This window comes from Cheilinus undulatus, linkage group 8, assembly GCF_018320785.1.
Source record: "Cheilinus undulatus linkage group 8, ASM1832078v1, whole genome shotgun sequence".
In the NCBI taxonomy this organism is placed as follows: Eukaryota; Metazoa; Chordata; class Actinopteri; order Labriformes; family Labridae; genus Cheilinus; species Cheilinus undulatus.
The window spans coordinates 7,603,934-7,626,123 of NC_054872.1; positions in this window are offsets into that span (position 1 = coordinate 7,603,934).

The following is a 22,190-nucleotide window of genomic DNA, read 5'->3' on the forward strand; positions in this document are numbered from 1 at the left end:
ATAGCCTATAACAAAAACTGGTAACCGATGAGTGTGTTTCTCAATGATTCTCTAAACTGAAATAGTCCCACACCACACTTCGCTTCGCTCTCTCCATTTTGCGTTTTGGCAAATTGAGATAATACATTGCGCTGCTGGAGTACTTCTTCTGTTTGCCCTCTCCCTCTCTTGTTAAGTTAAATCGCCCCTTGATGGGTAACATGTCTCATTGCTTTTGTTAAACCCCACTCACAATGTCATGACGGTAGTTATTGTTGTGCAGTGCAGATTAAGACGTGTTTAGTCTCTTTATTAAATGCCAACATCAGATCGACTAAATTCCCTGTGATCTACCAAATTCTTAACGACCAATTAATCGATCATCGATTAATTTTTCCCATCCCTACTTCATACGTATGCTGTTTAGGTTGTTAATAGGGTTTCCAACCGTCCCTTGAAAAACAGAATTATTCCGTATTTGGATGCAAGCATACGCGTCCCATGTTGAACCGACAAGGGACGCACTTTGACCCGTATTTCTCTGAGGATCAAAAGTAAACTGCTATATGTCTATAGTGTCAATGAACAACAGGGCTATTTATATGAACATTTATAGCAATCGTATTGTCATTCCCCTTTCCCACTCTGTGACCAATGAGCTGACTGAACACTCACACGTTGCTGTGATGCCGCAGAGTGTGGCTCATCTCACTAAGCAAAGCGCTGTCACTCAGGCCCTGTCCACATGGAGACAAAAACGATATATTACCGTTTTGTTTTGAAAAAAGTTTTCTGTAAAGATGGGATCGTTTCAAGAAATATCTGTGTAAGCATGAAACCACTGGAAACAACTGAAAATGCTGTAGTGTATATGCCGAGCCTGTAAGTGGCACTGTATTGCTGCCACGGAAATGCACCGAAAGAGAAGAAGAACATCACAGAAAACTGACACAAACCTTCTTCTAGTTGCCCTTCTGTTTGTTCTCTACGTTGGATTTAAGAACATATGGTGTGTGCATTTTGTGCTGGTGGTAAAGGGGCATCAAATTTTTCCTGAAAAGCCAAAACAAGCTCAGTAGCTTCTGAAGCACGAACACAACCGTGTAGTCCGCCATGATTGTTTTGGCCAGACCTGCGCAGGTTCCTTAAGGGAGCTATGCTGTGTGTTACATAATAGTTTCAGGAAAGATGCAGGTAGCCGTCCACACAGAGACGAAACGGTCGTCGTTTACAGATTTATGCACTCTGGGACAGTCACCCAAAACGCCGTTTCCGTGTGGATGAAACGCTGATACGACAGAACAACTTTTGCATATACGCCTGAATTCATCTCTGTATGGATGGGGCCTCAGGGGTGTTTGTTAAGAAGACACAACATTGCAGCATGGGTGACACCGGCACGGATCCGGAGGTATGGCTCTCATATACTGCCGAAAGTACTTCCTCAAGCAGCAAATATTGACACCCCCCTGCTTAAAAAGCAGAAAAGGCTGCAAAAATATAGACTCAAATGGAAAAAAGAAAACGTATGGCTGGAAAAGGTGCATGTTAATGTCTACAAGGCATACTGCACTGTCTGCCGGGGGGGCTTTTTCAATAGCCCATGGTGGACTCTTTGACATCAAACAGCATGCCTCTAGAGGTGGACACATGAAGAACGTGAGGGACAGCAAAACCAAAGGATCACTTGACTGGTTCTTTGTCCACCAAGCATCCTCAGAGGCAGATATGGTATGTAAAAAAGTATACTTTTTTACAACAACATCCATTCAGTGAGATTTTTTTGTTTGTTTATTTTGTTTAAGGTGACTGCTGCAGAGGTAGCCCATATCTACCACACTGTGCAGCACAATTTAAGTTACAGTTCTGCTGATTGTGCGCTCAAGCTGACTGTTCGTACATTGAATGACTCCAGCATTGCAAAGAAGATGTCTTGTGGGAGGACAAAAGCTGAGGCAGTGGTCACAGATGTCCTGTCTCCAAAGGTAATAGAGGAGGTGATCAAAAAATTGACAAGTGATGGACTTTATCCAAACTGGTTCCTCTAATAAGGGCAACCAGAAGATGTTTCTCTTGGCCGTGCAATATTTCACTCCAGAGAAGGAATTGTCCAAACAATCCGAAGCTCTCTTGCAAACCTGGGCCTAACATTGGATCGTTTCTGCTTTCAGTGCTTACAATGGGAATGTTGTAGACTATGGCATCCATAATTCAGTTTTTACAAAACTGTGAGAAGCCAACAGTGACATTAGCATAACACTGTGAAAAAAAGCTCTGGATAAGCTCTCAGTGGATGTGGAAACTGTTGTTCTGCAGATCTACAGTTTCTTCTCCATCTCTGCTAAAAGAAGAGAGTCCTTGAAGGAGTTCTGTGAGTTCTGTGATGTGGAATTCCACAAAATCCTGTGCCATGTGGTGACAAGATGGCTCTCACTCAACCGGGCCATCACCCACCTGCTGCAGAACTGGGCTCTGCTTAGGTCATCAGCATCGGTGAGGAATATCCAAGGCACCTGAAAGCATTGTTAAGGTTGACAGAAGATGCTGCTGGGCTTGAGGAAGAGGCAGACATTATGGAAGTGTACCTTCTCTTCTCTAATAATGTCATGTCCCGATTTGAGGAGGGGGTTAAACAGCTGGAGAAGAATGTAACCACATCACTCAACCTCTATGCCATCATGGACTCTTTCCTGAGAAGATTAACTCAGAGAAGAGATGATTGGTTCTATCGGTACCTAACAAGGCAAAAGCTCCAGTTTCTCTCTAACCTGACACACCAGATGGATGTGTGAAACACATCCATCTGGGAAAGCTTCAATTGGAAACATTTGAGAAAAGGCAGAGGCTTTGAAAAAAACTTGGAGTGTGCAGAACAAATGTTCTGCTGAGGTAATTAAGAGTGAGCTCATTGTCAGTCTCAACTATGAAACGCCTTGCTCTAAATTTTATTCTGCAGCTCTGAAAGCCAAACAACTCCTTACTGCAGCAAGAGCTAAAAAAACAAAAAAATAAAAGTACAAATGGAAAAAATAGGCTGACTCCACATGATGGAGCATTGAGCTTTGAGTTCATGAGTTCAGTCTGTTTTAGGGTTTTGTTTACAAGTGTGTTGTTATGGCCTTTGAGGCACAAAGTGTTTATGCTTACATTTTTTCCACTGACTTTCTGCTTGCACTTTTCTTATTGCATCAAATTTGCAGAAGTCACAGAATTTTATATGCTTTTTAATATTTTATTTTGTTTTATAACACTTGATTTTAAGCAGGACAGAGTTCTGTTAAAAAAAAAGATGTTTTGCACCAAAAAATAAATTGTTGAATGGCAATTTGTTTTCCAACTATTTGTATCACTCAAAACCATTGATCCAATCAAAATCACATTCAAGTGTCTTAGTATTTGAGCTTATTATAGATACAGGTCTGGTAAATGTTTGGAGCAACAGCATTAATTTATTATTATTGTTATAGTATGGAATAGGTAGGACATATTACAGCCTTTCATTTAATAGTTTAAAAATCGTTTCCCCCCCAAAAAAACCTAAATTCTTTCACCCATCTGGTTGGCCAGCCCAGCCCACTAGATGTCCCCTATTTTTTTTCTCAGGGAGTTGGCAACCCTATTTGTTAACAGCAGCCTAACAGGGGGAATTTGCTGAACCTACCAGCGATGGTGGTGGGAGGGTTGATGAAAGTAATCTTTAACATTCTTAAAAAGTTTATCAGATGTGAGCTTGTTTCTTCTACAGGAGCAGTGCCAGTATGGACTGGATAATGGGGCAGGTAAAAGGGGCAGCTTAGTGTGGAGTGTTGTTTGGACTTTACTGGTGATGCTGTGATCCTGCAGAGTCTGTAGATGTCCTTGTTGGGAATGAGCATTGGGGATGCACGTCTCCCCAAACAAAGATCCAGGCATTTGGGGATGCCTTGGATGCTGCTATTGAATCTGTCTGCGGATGGTGGCAGCGTGGAAGTTGTAAAGCAGTTCCTTTTAGCAGCGCAATCCATCGATGCTCTGACTGCGAGAATGAGATCAACCGCAGCGCTGGACTTGCACACATGGAGCGATGGGTTTGAATGAATGAATGAGTGCTTTATTTCGAACATGCGCGAGTAACACAAGAAAGTAAACAGAAAAAACAAACAAAACCAATAAGAATAGTCAAAACAACAAAAATAATATGAACCCAACATGTCCGAAAAGGAGTAGGATGAAGCATAAGCTTATTTAAACCTAGCCCCTTCTTCCCTACTCAATTAGCAATCACAATCAGTTTCCCCAAACATACCTATTTACATAATATGTATTTACAAAACAAAACAGACAATAAATAGAATAAAGAAACAAATACATAAATCATTTATGAAAACATCCAATTGTTAAAGCCCTTCTTCCTCCCTGTACCTCGTGAAAACCATGTGCTTGTTTAAATTAGATCATACTGGACAGCTACTGAACGGCTCTGGAGGGTGCTTTAACTTTAGGCCCAGTTGTTTGAGGCCCGTATGTTGAGGAGGGGTCAGCTGGGAGGATACCTGGAGAGATGGGGCGTAGGCCTGCAGCAAGACTGAACGATGGCCATCCAAGGTTGATTTAGCCAAGGCGACATATGCACCGATACCTGACCTGGTATAGCAGCATTTCCCAATTTAAAAAGTGCTTTGTTTGGTTTTGTAAACTTGTGTCTTTGACAGCATAAACCTTTTTTTCATTCTCAGGTAGAATGTGGTTAGTCTACCTTGGATGGTTGTGACATAAAGGCTAAGAATCAAATTCACAAAAGTAGCAGAGACTGTAAGATACGGACAGTATGAAGGAGGAAATGCATGATATTCTGAAGGTGTTTTATTCATGCAAATCAGCAGAAACTCTTGGGTTTAGTAACTTGTTAAACTTTTTTTGCCAGTTACAGTAAAAGAGAGAGACAGAGCTGCAGCCATGGATGATTGTGTTTGTGCAAACAAGCCTAGAGCCTAGAAATACATTTTCACAGGGTGTCCTCCTCTGATGCAGCTACATATTCACGTTCACTTTAAAAGAGTGCAGGTATGGATGCTTGGAGTGTTAAAATCAGTGTTTCAGGGGAGCACAGGTGGTTGAGTGGTTTAAGGCGCTACCCAAGCCCGGGTTCGAATCCGGCCTGTGGCCCTTTACCGCATGTCTCTCCCCACTCTCTTCCCTGTTTCCAAGTCTATCCACTGTCTTTCCTTTATCAAATAAAGGCATGAAAAGGCCCAAAAATAAATCTTTGGAAAAAAAAAAATCAGTGTTTCAGCACCTGTCTTGATCAATGAAGCAAAAATAAAGACTGGCTTTTGACCCCTGACCCTCAGAGTCAGATCCAATCTGCATTAAACGACACGAGGAAAGCTTGAATCACTTCCATCAGCGGTTTCATTTTCACTGACCGGAGGCTCTGACACAGCCAGGCTGAAAACAATGACAAATGATGAGGAAACTCCACACTGCATCAGAATATATTGATCCCTAATGATTAATCAATCCAGTTATGCATTACAGAGTCCATGTTCTGACAAAGATCCTGGTATGGATTTTCCAGCAGCTTGATTTTTGTTCTGGATGGTAACACCGCCACAATGCCACCACTCAGTCATCCTTGCTACGCTTCATGCAACGTCATTACAACTTTATGCAACAATAATAAGACTCCGATCAATACTTCCAATCAAATATAACCGAACATGCATTTATAGAGAGGACCTGGAGGTCAGGCTCAGACAACAGTCTTTGAAGGGGCTGTGTGAGAGAAATTGACTCATAAAGATCCCGTAAACGTTCAATGGCAGAGCAATCCTGCAGTAATAAGCAGCCTCACAGGTCCTAATGAATGGGCCTGATATTGGCAACGTGTATGAATATGCAGCTCAGACAAACCACAAGGGGAGACACTGTCCATCATCTCATGTAAATGTTTCTAATTTCATAACATCTCCACTTGTTTACGGCTCAGCTGATGACTAATGAGCGTGTGAGAGCGCTGCTGATGGCGTATTGATCCACAAAATAACGCCTCACTCGTAGCAGAGGATATCTATATGCTTACATTACAAACAGAGAGAAACTAATGTGGGCCTGATGTGCAAACACAGGCATGTTTCAGGGATTTACACAGCCATAAAAGGTCCAGTCAGGTTTTATTACAGGAGAGTCGCATATAGACAGTATGGGGCTGAGAGAGATAATGGCACACTGAGGATGTTTTACAACCAACACAGCAATTATGTTCCACTGGACTGAAAGAGCATGACTGAACTAACAGGTTTGATCTTATCAGCTCATCAGAGACACCCTAAAGAATGTAAAGGACCAATCCGTAACAAGACGATCAAGCAACACGGCTAAATACAAAAGACACCATAAAGACACAATAAAGTCTGGACTACCAGTTAAGAAGACTCATATACTGTCAGTTGATTATTTGCAGTCTTGCTTTTAAGCTGTTTTATTGTAGATCCAATGATATAGTTGAAAGATAACAGTGCACTTAAGAATCCAAGATCTACCCCGCTTTCCCCCACCACTTAGCCCTACCCCTACATTTTGCATGTTCAGTTTGTAGTTGAAATGGAGGATCAGGGTGATTTGTTAAGGTTACATGACAATTCAGTCTCAGATTTTCCATTGGTACACCTCAAATCTGGTGTGATGGGAAATCTCTGAGCTTTCCATGCAAATCATCAGCAACTTTTGACATAACAATCCAATGTCATGATTTTGCACTGTTTCAATGCATTATGGTCCTATAATTTCAAACAAGCGTTAAACTGCTGGCCAAGAATGGCAGCAATCCACAGTTTCAACAACAAATACACCAGAACCAAGGTTATCATACAACGAAATAACTAAAACTAAAACCTCAATAATTCTAGTTAACTGAAACTAAATAAAAACTAAGCTAAAACTAACTTCATCCATTTTCTACAACTCTTATCTCGTTTGGGGTCACAAAGGGCTGGAGCCTTTCCCAGCTGTCACTGGGCAAGAACCAGGGTACACGCTAGACTGGCCACCAGTCAATCACAGTGTTCACATGTAGAGACAGACAACAAGGCATATTCACATTCACACTACTATATTTGGAGACACCTAACAAGCATGTCTTTGGTGGTGGGAGGAAGCCAGAGTACTGGGAACCATGCATGGGGAGAACATGCAAACTCTGCTGGGAAGCGAACCAGGAACCTTCTTGCTGTAAGGCAACAGCATTAACCCCTGCACCGCTGTGCAGTCTGCTAAATCTAACTAAAATCTAATAAAAATAGAGATGAAATCTCCTTAGTTTCAGTCTTTGATAGCAGCAGACTGGCCAACATGAGCACCTAGGCCACACGACTGTAAAAAGGCCTGATTTGACTGGAAAATACTTTAAAAATGGTAGTTTTATGTCTTGAGTTGCACTCATGTCACCTTTTTGTCATTCAGTTTGTCTACTGAAAACAACCAGTGTCACGGTTCAACTGGTGTTGGTTTAACCGATGACACTTTGTTAATGTTTCCTGATTTTAGAAATTGATTACTGTCTTTGGAAATATTAATGCTTCTTGGGAAGAGTTTGCTAGGCATCATGGGATATTAACAGGAATAAATATTACAAAGGAAAATTTCTGTGACTTTGCAGATGCATCATTGAAAGAAAATGAAATGGCTCATTAATTTGACCTAGACATCTCATAGTTGCCCAGGTTCATGCCATCCTACATCCCTTCATTTCCACCTCCAAGCCATCTCATCAGTACCCTAGTCAAGCTCCTCTGTGCATCCTTTCATCACTACTTCCAAGCATCTCATCAGTTTCAAGCTCCTTGTAAATCTGCTCCTTAGGCCCTTCCATCACCACCACCAGTGTCTAGACTCTATAGGGGGGTATCCTAGCTCAGCAGCTGGAACAGCAGACTCACACAGTACTGGCTATCACAATATATAGCTTCAACAGTCCACCCACCAAGTGAAGGTAAATGTCTGTAGAAACTAGGGCTGTCAACGACTAAGGTTTTTTCATAGTGGAATCTGATTTGTCAGATTTTGCCTTTACTTGACTAATAGTTGAACAACGTTTCTGCTAATTCCGGTCATTTAGAACAACTACTGGACATTTGCTTTAACATTATTTTGCTGCATTAACAGCATCAAAACGCATAAATCTCTCTCTTATTTTTTTGTGTAAGTGGTTTAAAGTATCAATATGAAAGCTGCAAGCTTTTCCTTAAACACGCAGTCAGTTACACAATATACACCCACATTAAACTCATCAACAACAACAGTTAGCTTCACATCAGCACCGTTAGCCTGTTTGCACGTTGGCCGTTACTGTAATTTAGCAGCTTACAACAGCCAAATACCATCCTCCAACGCAACAATGAAGCATCCAAACACATAACACATAACAAAAGTGCTCTCTTAACTGGACTCTGTGTTAGAACTCTACATTTCAAATAAAAAATGAGTCTTCTGTCAGTTGCTAATATCAGTCTTCATTATGATATCACTGCAACCTCTGCTAAAGCTGGAAATCCAACCATCCTGGTTTTTTGGACTAGTCCTGAAAAGAGTTCCACAGCGGTCCAGTCCTCCTCTCATTGACGGCTTATCCAAGACTACTTCTGCTAATTAGCCGGCGTAGACCTCTCTCTCTGCTGCTGCATCGGTGTTTACGGCACTCGGCTATAGTTCCCTAACCTGACACACCAGATGGATGTGTGAAACAGCTTCAATAGGAAACGGTTGAGAAAAGGCAGAGGATTTGAAAAAAACTTGGAGTGTGATTGGATGAACGTTCTATCACACCTCTACGGGCCAATAAGAACAACAAAACACATGACTTAGCCGCTATCGAGCTACACATGCACAGCTAGTGAGGAATAATGCGAAATATGGCGACTATAGACATGTAAGTACTCAATTTTTGTCATTTTTGAAAAGAAAACAACTCACTGCTGTTCTTGTTCTTCTTTTAACAAAGACATGTTGTCAAGTTCTGATAAAACTGGTGCTTTAGCAGCATCCACGCTAATCTCTTCCTCCATAACTGCACCAGCTCTTGCTGCTGCTTGTTTACGTCACGACTCTGCTGGGCCTGAAAGAACTGCCCCTTGTCGCTGATTGGTCCTGTCATTTTCTAACCGGGCCCAAACGGTTCAGATGGGAGCTGTGCAAGATGGATTCGCCAGTGAAAAACAAGGAAACGGGCGTATCCATCTGCTTTGCAAGGTTAATAGTTCCCTTCGTTTCAACCTCTTCATTACTCACAGCGATGGCACAAAATCCCTCCATACCGCCGATGATATTAAGCCTTTGGTTAACCAGGAAAACTTCACTTAGATTAAAATTCTGCTTTACGAGAAAGCTCTGGTCAAACTTTCCCACTTTCCCTGCATAGTCCCCAGTGATACTGAGCACGCGCAGAGAGATAGACTTGCTTTGAGTCATCGTGCATACATAATTAGCCATGTGCTTGCGGTCTGAGGAGGTAAACAACCTCTGCACCACAGGACAGTGGGTGGAGTCTGATTCGACTATGAGGTTCATAGTCGAATCAGACTCCTCCGAATTAAATCGCCGACTATTCCAGGTCACCCCTAGTAGAAACGCAAACTATTTTGGGGTTTAGTGTACCAAACCATACCAAACCGTACTCAGTCAAACTGGAATACCTGATGTAAACATGGCTAATGTGAAACCACCCAAAGTTGCATAAAATGCCTCTTTGTCCTTAGAGGGGTGGGCTCTTTTCTGTTCTAATATGATGATGGACCCTGTTGAGACTGAAACAGCCTCATGTGCAAACCCCTATGGATTCATTGACACTTAAACGCAGCTGGGTAATCTCTCTTGACCATGTATATTTCTGAGAATAGGAAATGAAGCTGTGTTTTGTCCTCTCCAGTTTTGAGGAGTTGTTTAGACTAAAGAGTCCTTAAAGCAGGCCCTAATCCATCTAAAACGACATCACTGTAGCTCCATTTTTAGATCCAACCAGCAGCTGGTGCAGGTGTTGGACCTGGTGACATAAACTTTGAGAGTATAATGGCTCCAAAAGGGCTCAGAAACAGCGGGGTCAGATTAGCTGCCTGTAAAAGGCAGAAATGAGTGCTCTTAAAGCCCGTCATTATCCGGCAGACAAAGACTACCTTTATCTCTGCCACACACTCACCTCTGAACAGAGGATCTATACTGAGTCTGCTGCTGCATCCTATAGTCCCATTATCATGACACAAAGAGCATCTGCAACACATATTCATCATTTAGCCCAGGATCAATAACATCTATTTGACCTGGGATGAAGGATCTGACTGCACTTTTCTCTTTGATACAGAATGTGTTGTTCTGCTGGAACAGCTCATTCGTTAGAGCTAGACAGGACCAGAATTTAGTGAGGGGGAATGGATTTGTCAATTTGACTTTTTTCTGCTTTTTATAGACCATGGGTATTAACATCAGCATCTGTTAGACTTAAACCAAGTTTTTAAACCACATCATCATTTAAAATGGCATTTTGTATTTATGCAGGTTATCTTTGACTGAAAAGCCTTTGACTGGCTGTGATTGTTTAATTTTTGCAGTTTTACAAGAACAATACACCAACATACCTGCAAAAGGATGCACAGGAGGTATTCATTTGGTTTTAAAGCACAAGAATTGTGTGGCCATTATACACCCTGCTAAACAGCATTCACCAAATGTTTAATGAAACGAGACTAGGTTAAAGCCTGTTATAGCTGACTGCAATTATCTGGGGGGTCTGTTGAACTGTCAGACTGAATTGTGTGTTCTGGCAGAGTGATTGGTGTTTTGGGTGTGTAATTGTGCTGTCCCGAATGTCTGGGCTGAGAATTGAAGTACCCTTAAAGTTTAAAACGTAAAGCCTTGTTAGCAAGAATCAAATAACCTGAGAAGCCGGAATGGCTGAATTTCACAGTCACCTGGGAATGCTCCCATAGAAAGAGTTTGAGAAGGGCAGGACTTTTCAGAAAATCTTCAGAAGGAGATTGGAGGAACGTTCCGTCCCTCGCATTCATGAGGGCAACAAGTGATGTAGTGCAAATGTGCTACTCTTGTGACGGCCACCGCTGCCTTGGACTGTTAATGGCAGCGCTTCCACTAAAATTAATGCCAAGGCCAGTCAGGAGCAGTGTTGGGGTAACATGTTACAAAGTAATCCATTAGAGTACTCAGATTACTTTTTTGGATTAACGAGTAACATAACACGTTAGTTTTACAATTCAAGTAATCCCGTTATTAGTTACATTTTCATAAAAGTAATCCATTACTGGAAGAAAAATCTCAAATAACCTCTCTCTTCCATGGCTTCAAAAAGAGAAAGAAAAAAAGAAGCTCCTTGAAGCATCTGCTGTGTTTGTCCTCTCTTCCTGTAGTCACGTTGGCACGTAGCGCCGTGCAAGTGTAAGGTAAACATTCTGTGCCATCACATCTGCATTGTTAGCTTGTTGAGCCAGCGATATTACAGAGGGGACAGCATGACACTGAGGAGTTATCCCCATTATGATGGATTTTTGGATAAAAGGTACAAGAACAGCATCCTGGTGAAACGTAAGTTTAAAAGCTCCGTTTGCTTTCATTGAATCACTTGTGCAGCTGTTTCAATTATGCGCTGTTATTATGCACAGAGTTGGAGTGATTCTGTCTGCCTTTGCTCAGCTTGTTGTCAGATTGTGAGCATGTTAAATAGCTGTAAAGGGTTTTCCTGTCTGTTAGCGATGTTCTCAGGCTGCAGAGATACAGATTATGGGCTGCAAATTATGCTGTTAGAGTCTGTACATTCAAATGCAGATGTGCGGTCGTTGTTTTTACAACCACCGGGTGGAACGAGTGGTTAAAGGGTTTTAGTATTTATTAACGCAAAAGTACTCTTATCCGTCTCTGTCAGGAGACGTGCAAAAACAACTTCTGTGCCAAGACAAGCTTTCAGTGTGACTCTTTCCTACACCTACATCCAAGCTAACAGCTGCAGTAGCAGCCCCTGGATACACCAGAAAACCCCACTGTAATGATCCCAAACCCATGCCAAACAGAGCAGGAGAAGAGTGAAAACATGTTTTCTGTCACAGAAAGCTTTCAGTGTTGCTCTCTGTACTTGTTTGTACAAAGAGATGTCCAGTTCTGCCCAAACTGCTGCTGTGGCTAAGTCTGAGCTAATCACTCTACTAGCAGGCCTTTCCACCACTCACAACCATTTCCTAGTAAACCTCACATGCTCTGTCTCTCCCTCAGCATTGGTTTTAAAAAATAAATGTTTAATTTTGACCAAAATGCAACTATGGCTAAGTCTGAGCTGATAGCTCCTCTTGCAGTCATTGTGTACAAGCATTCCCACAAAAAGTAACACTTTCACACACCTTTTCTATACAACTAAACCCTGCCCAGAGTGCAACTCTGGCTTTGAAAGTACAGTCGCTCAGTCAGTCACATACAGACCCATGTGTAGGGCCAGCCTCAGCAGTCAGCAACATAAACCAAACATTTATTTAAAGCCTTTTTTTGTGCAATTTTAGCCATATGTGGCCATGTTGGTGCAATGTGGTATTTAATCAATATGAAACTGACAATGCATGACAAATGCAGCTGCTGATGCAATAACAAATACTACAAATTTAATATTGTGCAACTATAATGTTTTTGCTGCAAATTTTCAAAGAATAAATAAAGAGTCTTTGTTTTCCTGCTCACCACTCCGAGTCTGACCTTTGAACTCAAAGTTCCAGTAAGGATCACACTTATAAAACTTTGGGTATTTTTTCAAACAGGGTTTATTACTTTATATGAAGCCTCAGAAAAGTTCCTTCCTGTGCTGTTTGTGGGCTCACAACAGGCTGAGATGTCAGCATCATCTACCTGTGATGGACTAAGTTATATATCAGCATTTCTCAACTTATTAAAGAGAATCTGATTTACCAGGTTAGTGCTTGGTGTCAGAATTCTTCCTCCTCTTCTATTATTATGTAAATCAGACCACCTCTCACCTGTCACAGTCTTCACGTGGGCATAAGAGTCACTATTCTATTGTTCATGTTCGAAAGTCTTAGCTGTTTTGTTAAGAATTAAAAAGTACTCAACCCTCTCAGTTCATTGAAGTCAGTCGATACCTTTTCACAACTTTGAATAACAATAGATAAACATTTTCTCACATTTTAATAAAAAAACATAAGGGGAAAGAGCTTAAAAGTGTCACATTTTAAAATACATAATCAAGAAACTGAGGGATTATTCACAGCTTTCAGCCATGTGACTGCACAGAGACTCCGAGAGCAAAAAAAAAAGTAGCTACAATTGAATGCTACGTGAAGCTAAAGCTATGTCTCTTTAATATTACCTATTTTAACATCACCTGAAAGCAGTAGAATAACAGAGATATTACTTTAAAGTAGGTTTTGCTGTTAGGTTTACCCTTCCTCAGCACAGGGGCACTGTTAAATCACTAAAATCGGGACAGTCTGAGCCTGGTATATGTATAGTTTGACATGCTTTTATTGCTTTAAACTTTGTTTAAACCCACTGACACATGTAAGAAGGGTAACCAATAGCACTGATTTATAAAAACAAATTAAAATCATGGAAAATAGAGATACAAGGTTGTGGCCTGATGTCAGTGATAAATAAAATAAATATATGCTCATTATTAGTGACATATTGTTTCTGCTGACCCTATACAGACATTTTTGTAACCTATTGAATCCCATTGAAGCTCAAAATTATCCACCAATTCACTGTTTCATTTCATTTCAACAATGGCTTAACTGATCAACGATCTACCTTACATCCCTGGTTTGGATTGTGGCTCTCGCTAAAGTATTTTCAACACAATGTGGCTTTTTGGTAGAACAAGGTTGAGAACCACTATGTTAGATGGTTGTTGTATTTGCTTCTAGCAAAGACAAATCCACTTGGTTGTCACAGCCATTCAGGGCTGGAGGAAGTGCTGGATGTGCAACTAGTGGGCAGCTCTGCTTATTTGGAGTGTGCAGACCCTACATTTGCCATCACTGTGAGTCAAATGTTGCTATAGGCCAACAGATGTTCCTGTTCATGCTCCTTGCTCATTTTGTGTTAAGATGCATTGTTATGTCTTTGTCATTTTGTCAGTGCAGTTAAAGTTTCAAATTTAGTTGCCTTGCCTTCTTTTAAGATTTTTCCCCATTGAAATAACATTGTGACAAACAGCCCCATAGTGTGTGACAACCATCCCTGTGATGTGGTTGGTTGCCACAATGTGTCCGAGTGTTTTTGATCATTGATTCCCTCTTTGTTATTATAAGGTGGAAAATGAGAGGGATGCAAATTTCAAGCTTCATTTTCACATTTGAATAACCACTGAAAGATGGTTTGATGATGAGCAATTCACACGAGAGTAAAAACTTGACAACCAACCACATTCTCACCCAAACATATAAAATGCATACCCTTAAATTAAATGACAAACCCCCACCATAAAAAATGGACAAAAACAAAGACATTTAAAAGGAAAAAATATGTTATAACCTCAGAGAAAAACATGAAATAATTAAACTTTCCAAATAAAGCAGTAGATAATTCAAACTCAAAGTCCCATGATGCCACAGCCCCCCCCCCCCCCCCAAAAAAAAACAAACAAAAAAAACAAGCCAAAAGCAAGTTCTACTTCTGGGTTTTGTCAGTTCAACATAAAACAGTTACAAAAACAAAACAAAACAAAACAAAAAAACAAATAAGCATTTCTTGTTCAGTTTGATAAAAGAATAGTTTTCAGAGATCAAGGTGTAGAGACATCTTAGCAATGATCCAGAGCAATGGGAGGAACCTGAGCTACATTTACAGTGTTGTAAATGTTCTGAATACTTACATCAGAGTGATATATTTTTACAATGTTTTATAGGTTTGCAAAAATAATTAAAATTCTATTTCTACGTTGTCATGATGTGTCAGTTAATTAGAGAAATAAATGATTTGAACCAGTGGTTCAGCCCGCGACCCCAAAATAAAGGTGTCAGAGACCAGGGACCCCCACTGTACCTGAAGGTGGTTGAACACAGAACGTGCAATTTGAAATAATCATGTGCAGACAAAGCCGTCCATAAAGGGGGATAAATGGGAGCGCTTACTGGCGCCCAGCCAAACTGCTGGACCATGGAAGTCAACGAAACCATGGTCCAGTGTGAAGTTAAGCTGTGATAACCATATTTCACATTTAACCTGAAAAAAACCCTTCTTATCAAAGAAAAGATATCTTTTTTTAAATCATTTGTGAAGTAAATAGCCTTTTTTAAAAATGTAAATCGCCTTTGTTAAAACAAATAAAATACAATTGGTTTAAAATTGCTACAATGGGTTAATAATGGGAAAAAAATTGCTGAAAAGGTGGTGAAACTGGATTTTCAAAGTAGCCAAAATGGGTTAGAAGTGACAAAAATAAGAAAAAAATGGCAAACATATATATATATATATATATATATATATATATATATATATATATATATATATATATAAATGGGCACACATAGTGGTAAAAAGGAGTTTAAAATAAAGCTGAAATGGCTTTAAATTGGCACAGTGAAGGCCAACAGTCCCAGATGAGGGAACAGGGTTTAGGTAGTGGAAGGAAATCTGAGAAAGCTGCTCAAACTGAGCTCCACAGGGAGCACACATTTCCCACACAGTGTTACAGCTGCTCTCACTTCACTCTCTGTTAGCTTAGCTTCAATAACATCTAAAAAGTTCAGTTCTGCTTATGGTTATATTTGATTGGTACTAATGGTTGGAAATTTGGTGAAATGGGATAAAAATTGCTTTAAAAAATTAGTGTAAAAGGGTGAACTAAGAAAGAAACAAATAGGCAGATATCGGCAGAAATGGGTTAAACTAGCAATAATGGGCATATCAAATGGTGAAATGTGGTTAAAACCGAGGGAAGTGTAAAAAGTGGTAAAAAGGTGTTAAAAGTAGCAATAATGGGTCAACAGAGGCAATAATAAGCTTAAGTGGCAAGAACTGGTTTAGAAGTGGCAAAACAGGCGGAAGAAAAGTGGTGAAAATAGTTTAAAACTGACAAAAATCAGTGTTAAATGGCAGAAATGTGTTAAAATTGGTGGTAAAAATCATGAAAATGGGTTCAAATTTGACAAAATTGGTGTAAAGTGGCAACAGTGTAATTTAAAAAATATTCATAGTTTTTTAGGGCATCTGGAGACCGTCTCTCAGTTTCTGCATCCGCCAAGGGGGTCCTGACCCCAAGGTTGAGAACCACTGATTTAAACTCCCTGGCATCAGACTGCAACATAACAAAACTGTAAACGTGAAGCAGGGCTGAATACTATCTGAATGTACTTTAGGTAATGATTTTCTGAGGATCACTGTCAGCTGTCAGTCAGTGTTCTGGTAATGTTGGCTAACACAGGCCTTTTTGATCAGATTTACTCAATATTTGACTGCAACATTGGGAGAACTTTGGTGATGCTGGGTTGTTCTCTAAAGTACCAGAAAAGCATCTAACAGCATTCAAACACCATTTAACATGGTCACAAGAATGACCATAACAGTGGTAGAGCTTTGAAAGCCTCTCTCTCATGTTCTGGGTTTGTTGATTTGTTAACTGAGTGGTGGGTGAGAAGGTCAACTAGCTGACCTCCCCGTCAACTGATGTCTTGAATGCAAAGCAAGACTAGTCGGTTATGCATCAGATTTGTTCACATGCACAGAGGGAAATGCAGGCTGGGATGTAATGACATTAAGGAAACTTTGTTGATTGGTCTATTTTTGAATATTGTGTCAAAAGCTTGAAAAGTTTTATATCTAGAGCCCTTACATTGGTTTTTGTGTTTTGTCTTGATCTACTGACAACATTCAGATCATATTTTTCATCATAAACGGACATTTTCTAAACACTGTTCAACCTTGCTCCTTCCAAACATGTGTGGTCTGTTTCCTATTTGATCTTAGATAAAGAAAGGATTCAGGCATTCTCGTTTTAAATCTCGACACAGTGAAGGCCAACAGTCCCAGATGAGGTGAGATCAGGGAACAGGGTTTAGGTAGTAAGAGGAAATCTGTCTGAGAAAGCTGCTCAAACTGAGCTCCACAGGGAGCACACATTCCCCACACAGTGTTACAGCTGCTCTCACTCCACTCTCTGTTCGCTTATCTCCAATTACATCTAAAAAGTTCAGTTCTTCTTCTGGTTATATTTGATTGGTATTTTCTGAGTGAGAATGGGTCAGGCCTCTCTGTGATACGATTGAAGAGGTCAGATATTTGATTGACATGGAGCTCCGGCTCTTACAGATCCACATCAACTGGAGACTGTGCAGTATGTTAATCTCAAATCAAATGTGCTGACATGCTACAGTGACCTTTGAATGCCAGTATCTGACATTTTACATGCCCACTAACAAAGTAGAGAGGAAGCAAACAACAACTCAACAACTCTCCTACACTCTTCTTCATTAGCTTACAGCATCCCAACATAAGTCAAACAAAGGAAGCACATTTTAAAATGTTCTCTTTTCTTAAACTGCTCCATATTTGACTACAGTAAGTCAACATAGTCTTGCATTTTGGTACCGAAACAATTCTTGTCCTCGACGTTTGTAGCAAACCGGACGCTGTTCGGACCAATCAACGTCATTTGAGGAGTATTAGGCGGTAGTTACTGGCGGGGTTAAGTTGCAAATACCGTGTTACTCACAGTCAATTGAGTATAGCGGCAGTTTTATCAAAACTTGACCACATTTCTTTATACAATAAAGTGCAAGAAACAGCATTGAAAGCTTTTCATGGCAGAAAAGATGTTTCTGCACTTCTTCCGACCTGCTTTAGCATGAGTTTGCAAGAGTTACATGGGTAGAGGTGCAGTGTGGGTCTGTATATTCAATGGGAGCTGGTAGAGCAGGTAGCTCAGGTGTAGCATTGCTAGAGTGGCACTTTAATTAGAACTGGACCACATTTGACACATTTGAGCAAAGAGCCCCACTGTGAGGACAGTTTCACTCTCCTCCTGACCGACCAGCTGAGGCATTTAATCCACAGTTCCTAAACCACCGTAGCGATTACCGGTAGGTTTGCTGCAGAGCTGCGCATGCATGCTACTATGTCACATGTTTTGTCGATCTGATTGGTCTGGGATGAGTGTGACAGACAGAAAGTTTGTCCAAATGAATGTGAAATATTCATGCAAATATGAAACAGTTTATCGCCTCGTTTCCACCAGGTGGTCCTGCTTGGTTGACTACAGTTTGGTATGGTGTGGTATGCTAAACACCAAAATAGTTTGCGTTTCCAGACACTCATTCCCTTACTTGGTGGGCGGGCAGTAAAAGGATTTGCATTTGAAGTCACATGCACGAGTCTGCTGGTTCAACTGTGGAGTTGTGTGGTATAAGCAGTAAACAAGATTGCACCCTTTAAATCTGAGAGACATGAAGCAGTTTGCAAAAGAAGAGTGGTCCAAAATTCCAGTTAAGAGGTGTAAGAAGCTTGTTGATGGCGGTTGGGATCACTTAATTTTTCCCAAGGGTTTGCAACCAAATATTATGTTGAGGGGGCCAACAATTTTCTCCAGCCCATTTTTGAGTTTTGAGTAAAATTATGTCACTTTTGGCTTTTGTTCTTCTGTTTTCTTGTGTTGTTCCAATGCACATAAAGGAAATAAATACGTGTATACCAAAAACATCTGTAACTGCAACAATTTCTGGGAGAAATGGTGTATTTTCTGGAAAAATTCCAGAGGTGCCAATACTTTCATACATGACTGTATATATGGCATGTCAGGTTAGTTGTGGCTAAGTCTGAGTTAATCCACTAGCAGCCGTTGTAGATACCCACTCACATTACAATTAACCCCTTCCACCCCGTAAGTTTCATAAACTTATGTCGAAGCAGGTTAGTAGAGGCATCTTTTCTGTAATGGGAAGTTTTCTGTGTTTTTGTTCTTTATTTCATACAGAAGCATGGTCCTGTTCTGATAAAACTGATGCTATACTAAAGCTATGTCCAATCTAATCACTGCACTGGCTGCAGCTATTTTTACTAGCTGTCTGTACAACTAGCCCCCTCAGCTAGTCTCTAAGCTCAGTCCAAGACTCCCAGATTCAAATCTGCCTTAATCATGCTGTAGGAGGTCTGCAGGACCAACTCATTTGTGATATTGATCATCTTCATGTCAGGTAAATCAGTTAACCTGTGTTTATAAATCTTTTTTTTTTTTTTTGTAAAGTGTAAGGGTAGCCAGTGGATGTAGAAGTGTTCTGATGAGAACTGCAGGTCCACCTAGAGCCGTACTAACTTTCCTTCATTCTTGTTGACTCCTAACAGCTGTTCTTCACCTCCTGTCCCCCATCACATAACTCCAAACATCCTAGGGGGCAATTTGAAAGTGTTACTCACCTTTGCCAAGTCTAAAAATAGTGCTCACTCTAGGAAATGAGAATCTAATTGGCTTGAACATTTTGTTAATCTGTAATTTACCATCAGTGAGTGTGATTCAGGGCCCTTAGCTGTAGAGTGGGTACTACTAATGCTAATGAGAGTAATGAGGGGATGGATGGCGGTAGAAATAGATTCACTTCTTCTTCTGGCAGCCTGCAGCAGAACAGAGAAACTCTCCACCAACTGACAGAAGAAATCTCACTAGAAACACGTTGAAGCAGATGGAGGAGGACTAACGTTTGGATAGCTGCAGCTGATATCAGTCCTCATAACCCCAGATTAGATTGATTTTGTTGTGAAGGACAGTAAGCACTTAATAACGGACTAGGACAGGTAGCATCCAGACCCTAATGTGGATTTATGCGATGAACCAACACAGCACTCATGGCCTGTCAATTTGCAGCAGATAGATCGGCTCTGCTGGAGCGTGAACGGAGGCCCCCATAGGCCGACCTGAAGCCTGCTTGGCTGAGGCCCAATGATGCAGCACTATGATGACCAATGAGGCGGGTCAACACTGACTGGATGGGTTGTGGCCCCTGATGAGGACTTTTAGTGTTAGTTGCATACAGCTAATTTGAGGTGATGTTTTCTGGATTCGCCTCGTCTGGATGGGACTGAACCATAAAGATGGGAGATGACATGTCATTAATCAAACACAGGGAGCTTCTCTTTCTTAGAAAACTGAGAGCTGGATCAGGCTGGAGTAGTGGAATGAGAAAAGGAGAAATAAGGCAGTGCAAAATCACAGTCAATGTGGTGGTCAGCATGTTACAAAGGAAGTTGTTAGCTCTCTGATGGCTTTTTTCTTCAATTTAACATGCAACTTTTGCAACTTTGCAATCCATTTTGCAACTTTTTCCAATCAAAGTAATTCATAACTACAAAATTTTTCCATTGTCCCCACAAAAAGGAAATCCCTAAAGCACGGGTGTCAAACTCAAGGCCCCGGGGGCCATATCCGGCCCGTGGAACGATTATACCCAGCCCGCAAGATCATATCATATTTGTAGTCTAACTTGCCCACCATTGTGAGGTCTGCAGATTTCCTCTAGTGTAATAATGTAAACTTCAACATGATTATTTAAAATATTCTTGTTAAGCCATAAAAATCTGAAAAGTAAAGAGTAGGAAAGATTTTATAAAAAGTCAAGAATGTGGGGAGAGAAATTAATTTGTGTTTTATTTCATATTTTCAATTTTGCATCTCAAGATTATTTTTAAATTTCAAGTCATATTTTGACATTTTCAACTCCTTACTTTGGCTTTTTAATCCCATATTTTGACCTTTAAAAACATGACTTCAATTTTTTTCTCATATTTTGACATTTTCAACTCCAAATTTTTGGCTTTTTAATCCCAGATTTTGACCTATCAGACTCACAATTTAGCATTTATGTCATATTATGATTCTTAAACTCATGATTTCAAATTTTATCTTATATTTTCACCTTTAAAATTTATGATTTCAACTTTCTCCTCATATATTTGCTCTTTAAAAACATTTTTTTTCTATTTTTAATATCATGTTTTGATCTTTTGAACTAATAAGTTGGAATTTTTATCTTAGATTTGAGCCTTTAACTTATCAATTTCCAAATCATTCATCATCAGTGCTGGTTTTTTTTTTTTTTTTTTTTTTTTTTTTTTTTAATATTTTATTACTTGTGAAAATGTGGTTGAAAGTTATGGTCAAATGTTGACCCTGTTAGGCTCTCAGGTTAGACCTGAATCCTGAATCCGGCCCCTGCTGTGATTGAGTTTGACACCCCTGCCCTAAAGCATGTGTATGGTTTCTCTACAACAGACTTTTTCAAGCATTCACTTTTTATCAATCAATATCAGTAAGCCAACTAGCCTGACCATAACAAGTCTCTGAAGGGTTTACATTTTTGGTTCTGTAAATGTGCCATACAGTGAAACTTTTCTAGTCTGTGATGAAGTAAAGCAGCAAGTTTCTTTAACAGAAACACTTTAAAACGCTGCTCTATACAGCAGATAAAACTGCTGTGTGTCTGCGTGTTTCTCTCTGGAGTGACTCTGCCCAGCGATACTTCGCCTTCACATTTCACTTCAATTTGACACAGACTCCTATGAACTGCTTGACCTACTTCTGTAACCCCGAGGTTCAGCCCAGTGGAAGAAATGGACAGGGATGGAGAGGTTAACAGTGTCGCTGCTACAGTGGAAGTAGGCCAGGCTGAGGAGAGCCAGGGAGCTGAAGGAAATAAGACAGAACCATGCATATTCAGTGAATTATCTCCTCCACCCCGCTCGTTTGGACCCTCATCTCCGATGAATTCGATATACATTTACGCCGCAGTCTTTGATGACCACGCCTTGTCCGCTCACACTGATGTGTTCTGATAATGAGGCCACAGTAGGAGTTGATTTATGGCCCCGTTGTGCTGATCGCTGTGACAGAATGCCAGAGGTTGTGCCTCCTAATACAGAGGACCATAATGAGTGTCCAGCCCTGGTCCTGGCTCATAGTTAGTGGATTCATATGCAAAAAAGGCTCTTTCTACGCCTCCAGGCAGGAAGAAACAATGTGTGGTCAGATGAAAATGAATTTAACAGGATGTAATGCCACTTGGATGCATCGCCTGCACCACTGTCTCTCATGTTGTTGTCTCTGCTCCAGTCTGTTTCCTTCTCCTTCTGTCTCTGGGTGTTACTCAGAGAACGGATTAAACTAGGGCTGTCAGTGTTCATGCATGGATCAGGATGAAATAAAGGTACAATATGAAGACTTTTCAAAAATCTGATTAAAATGACTAAAC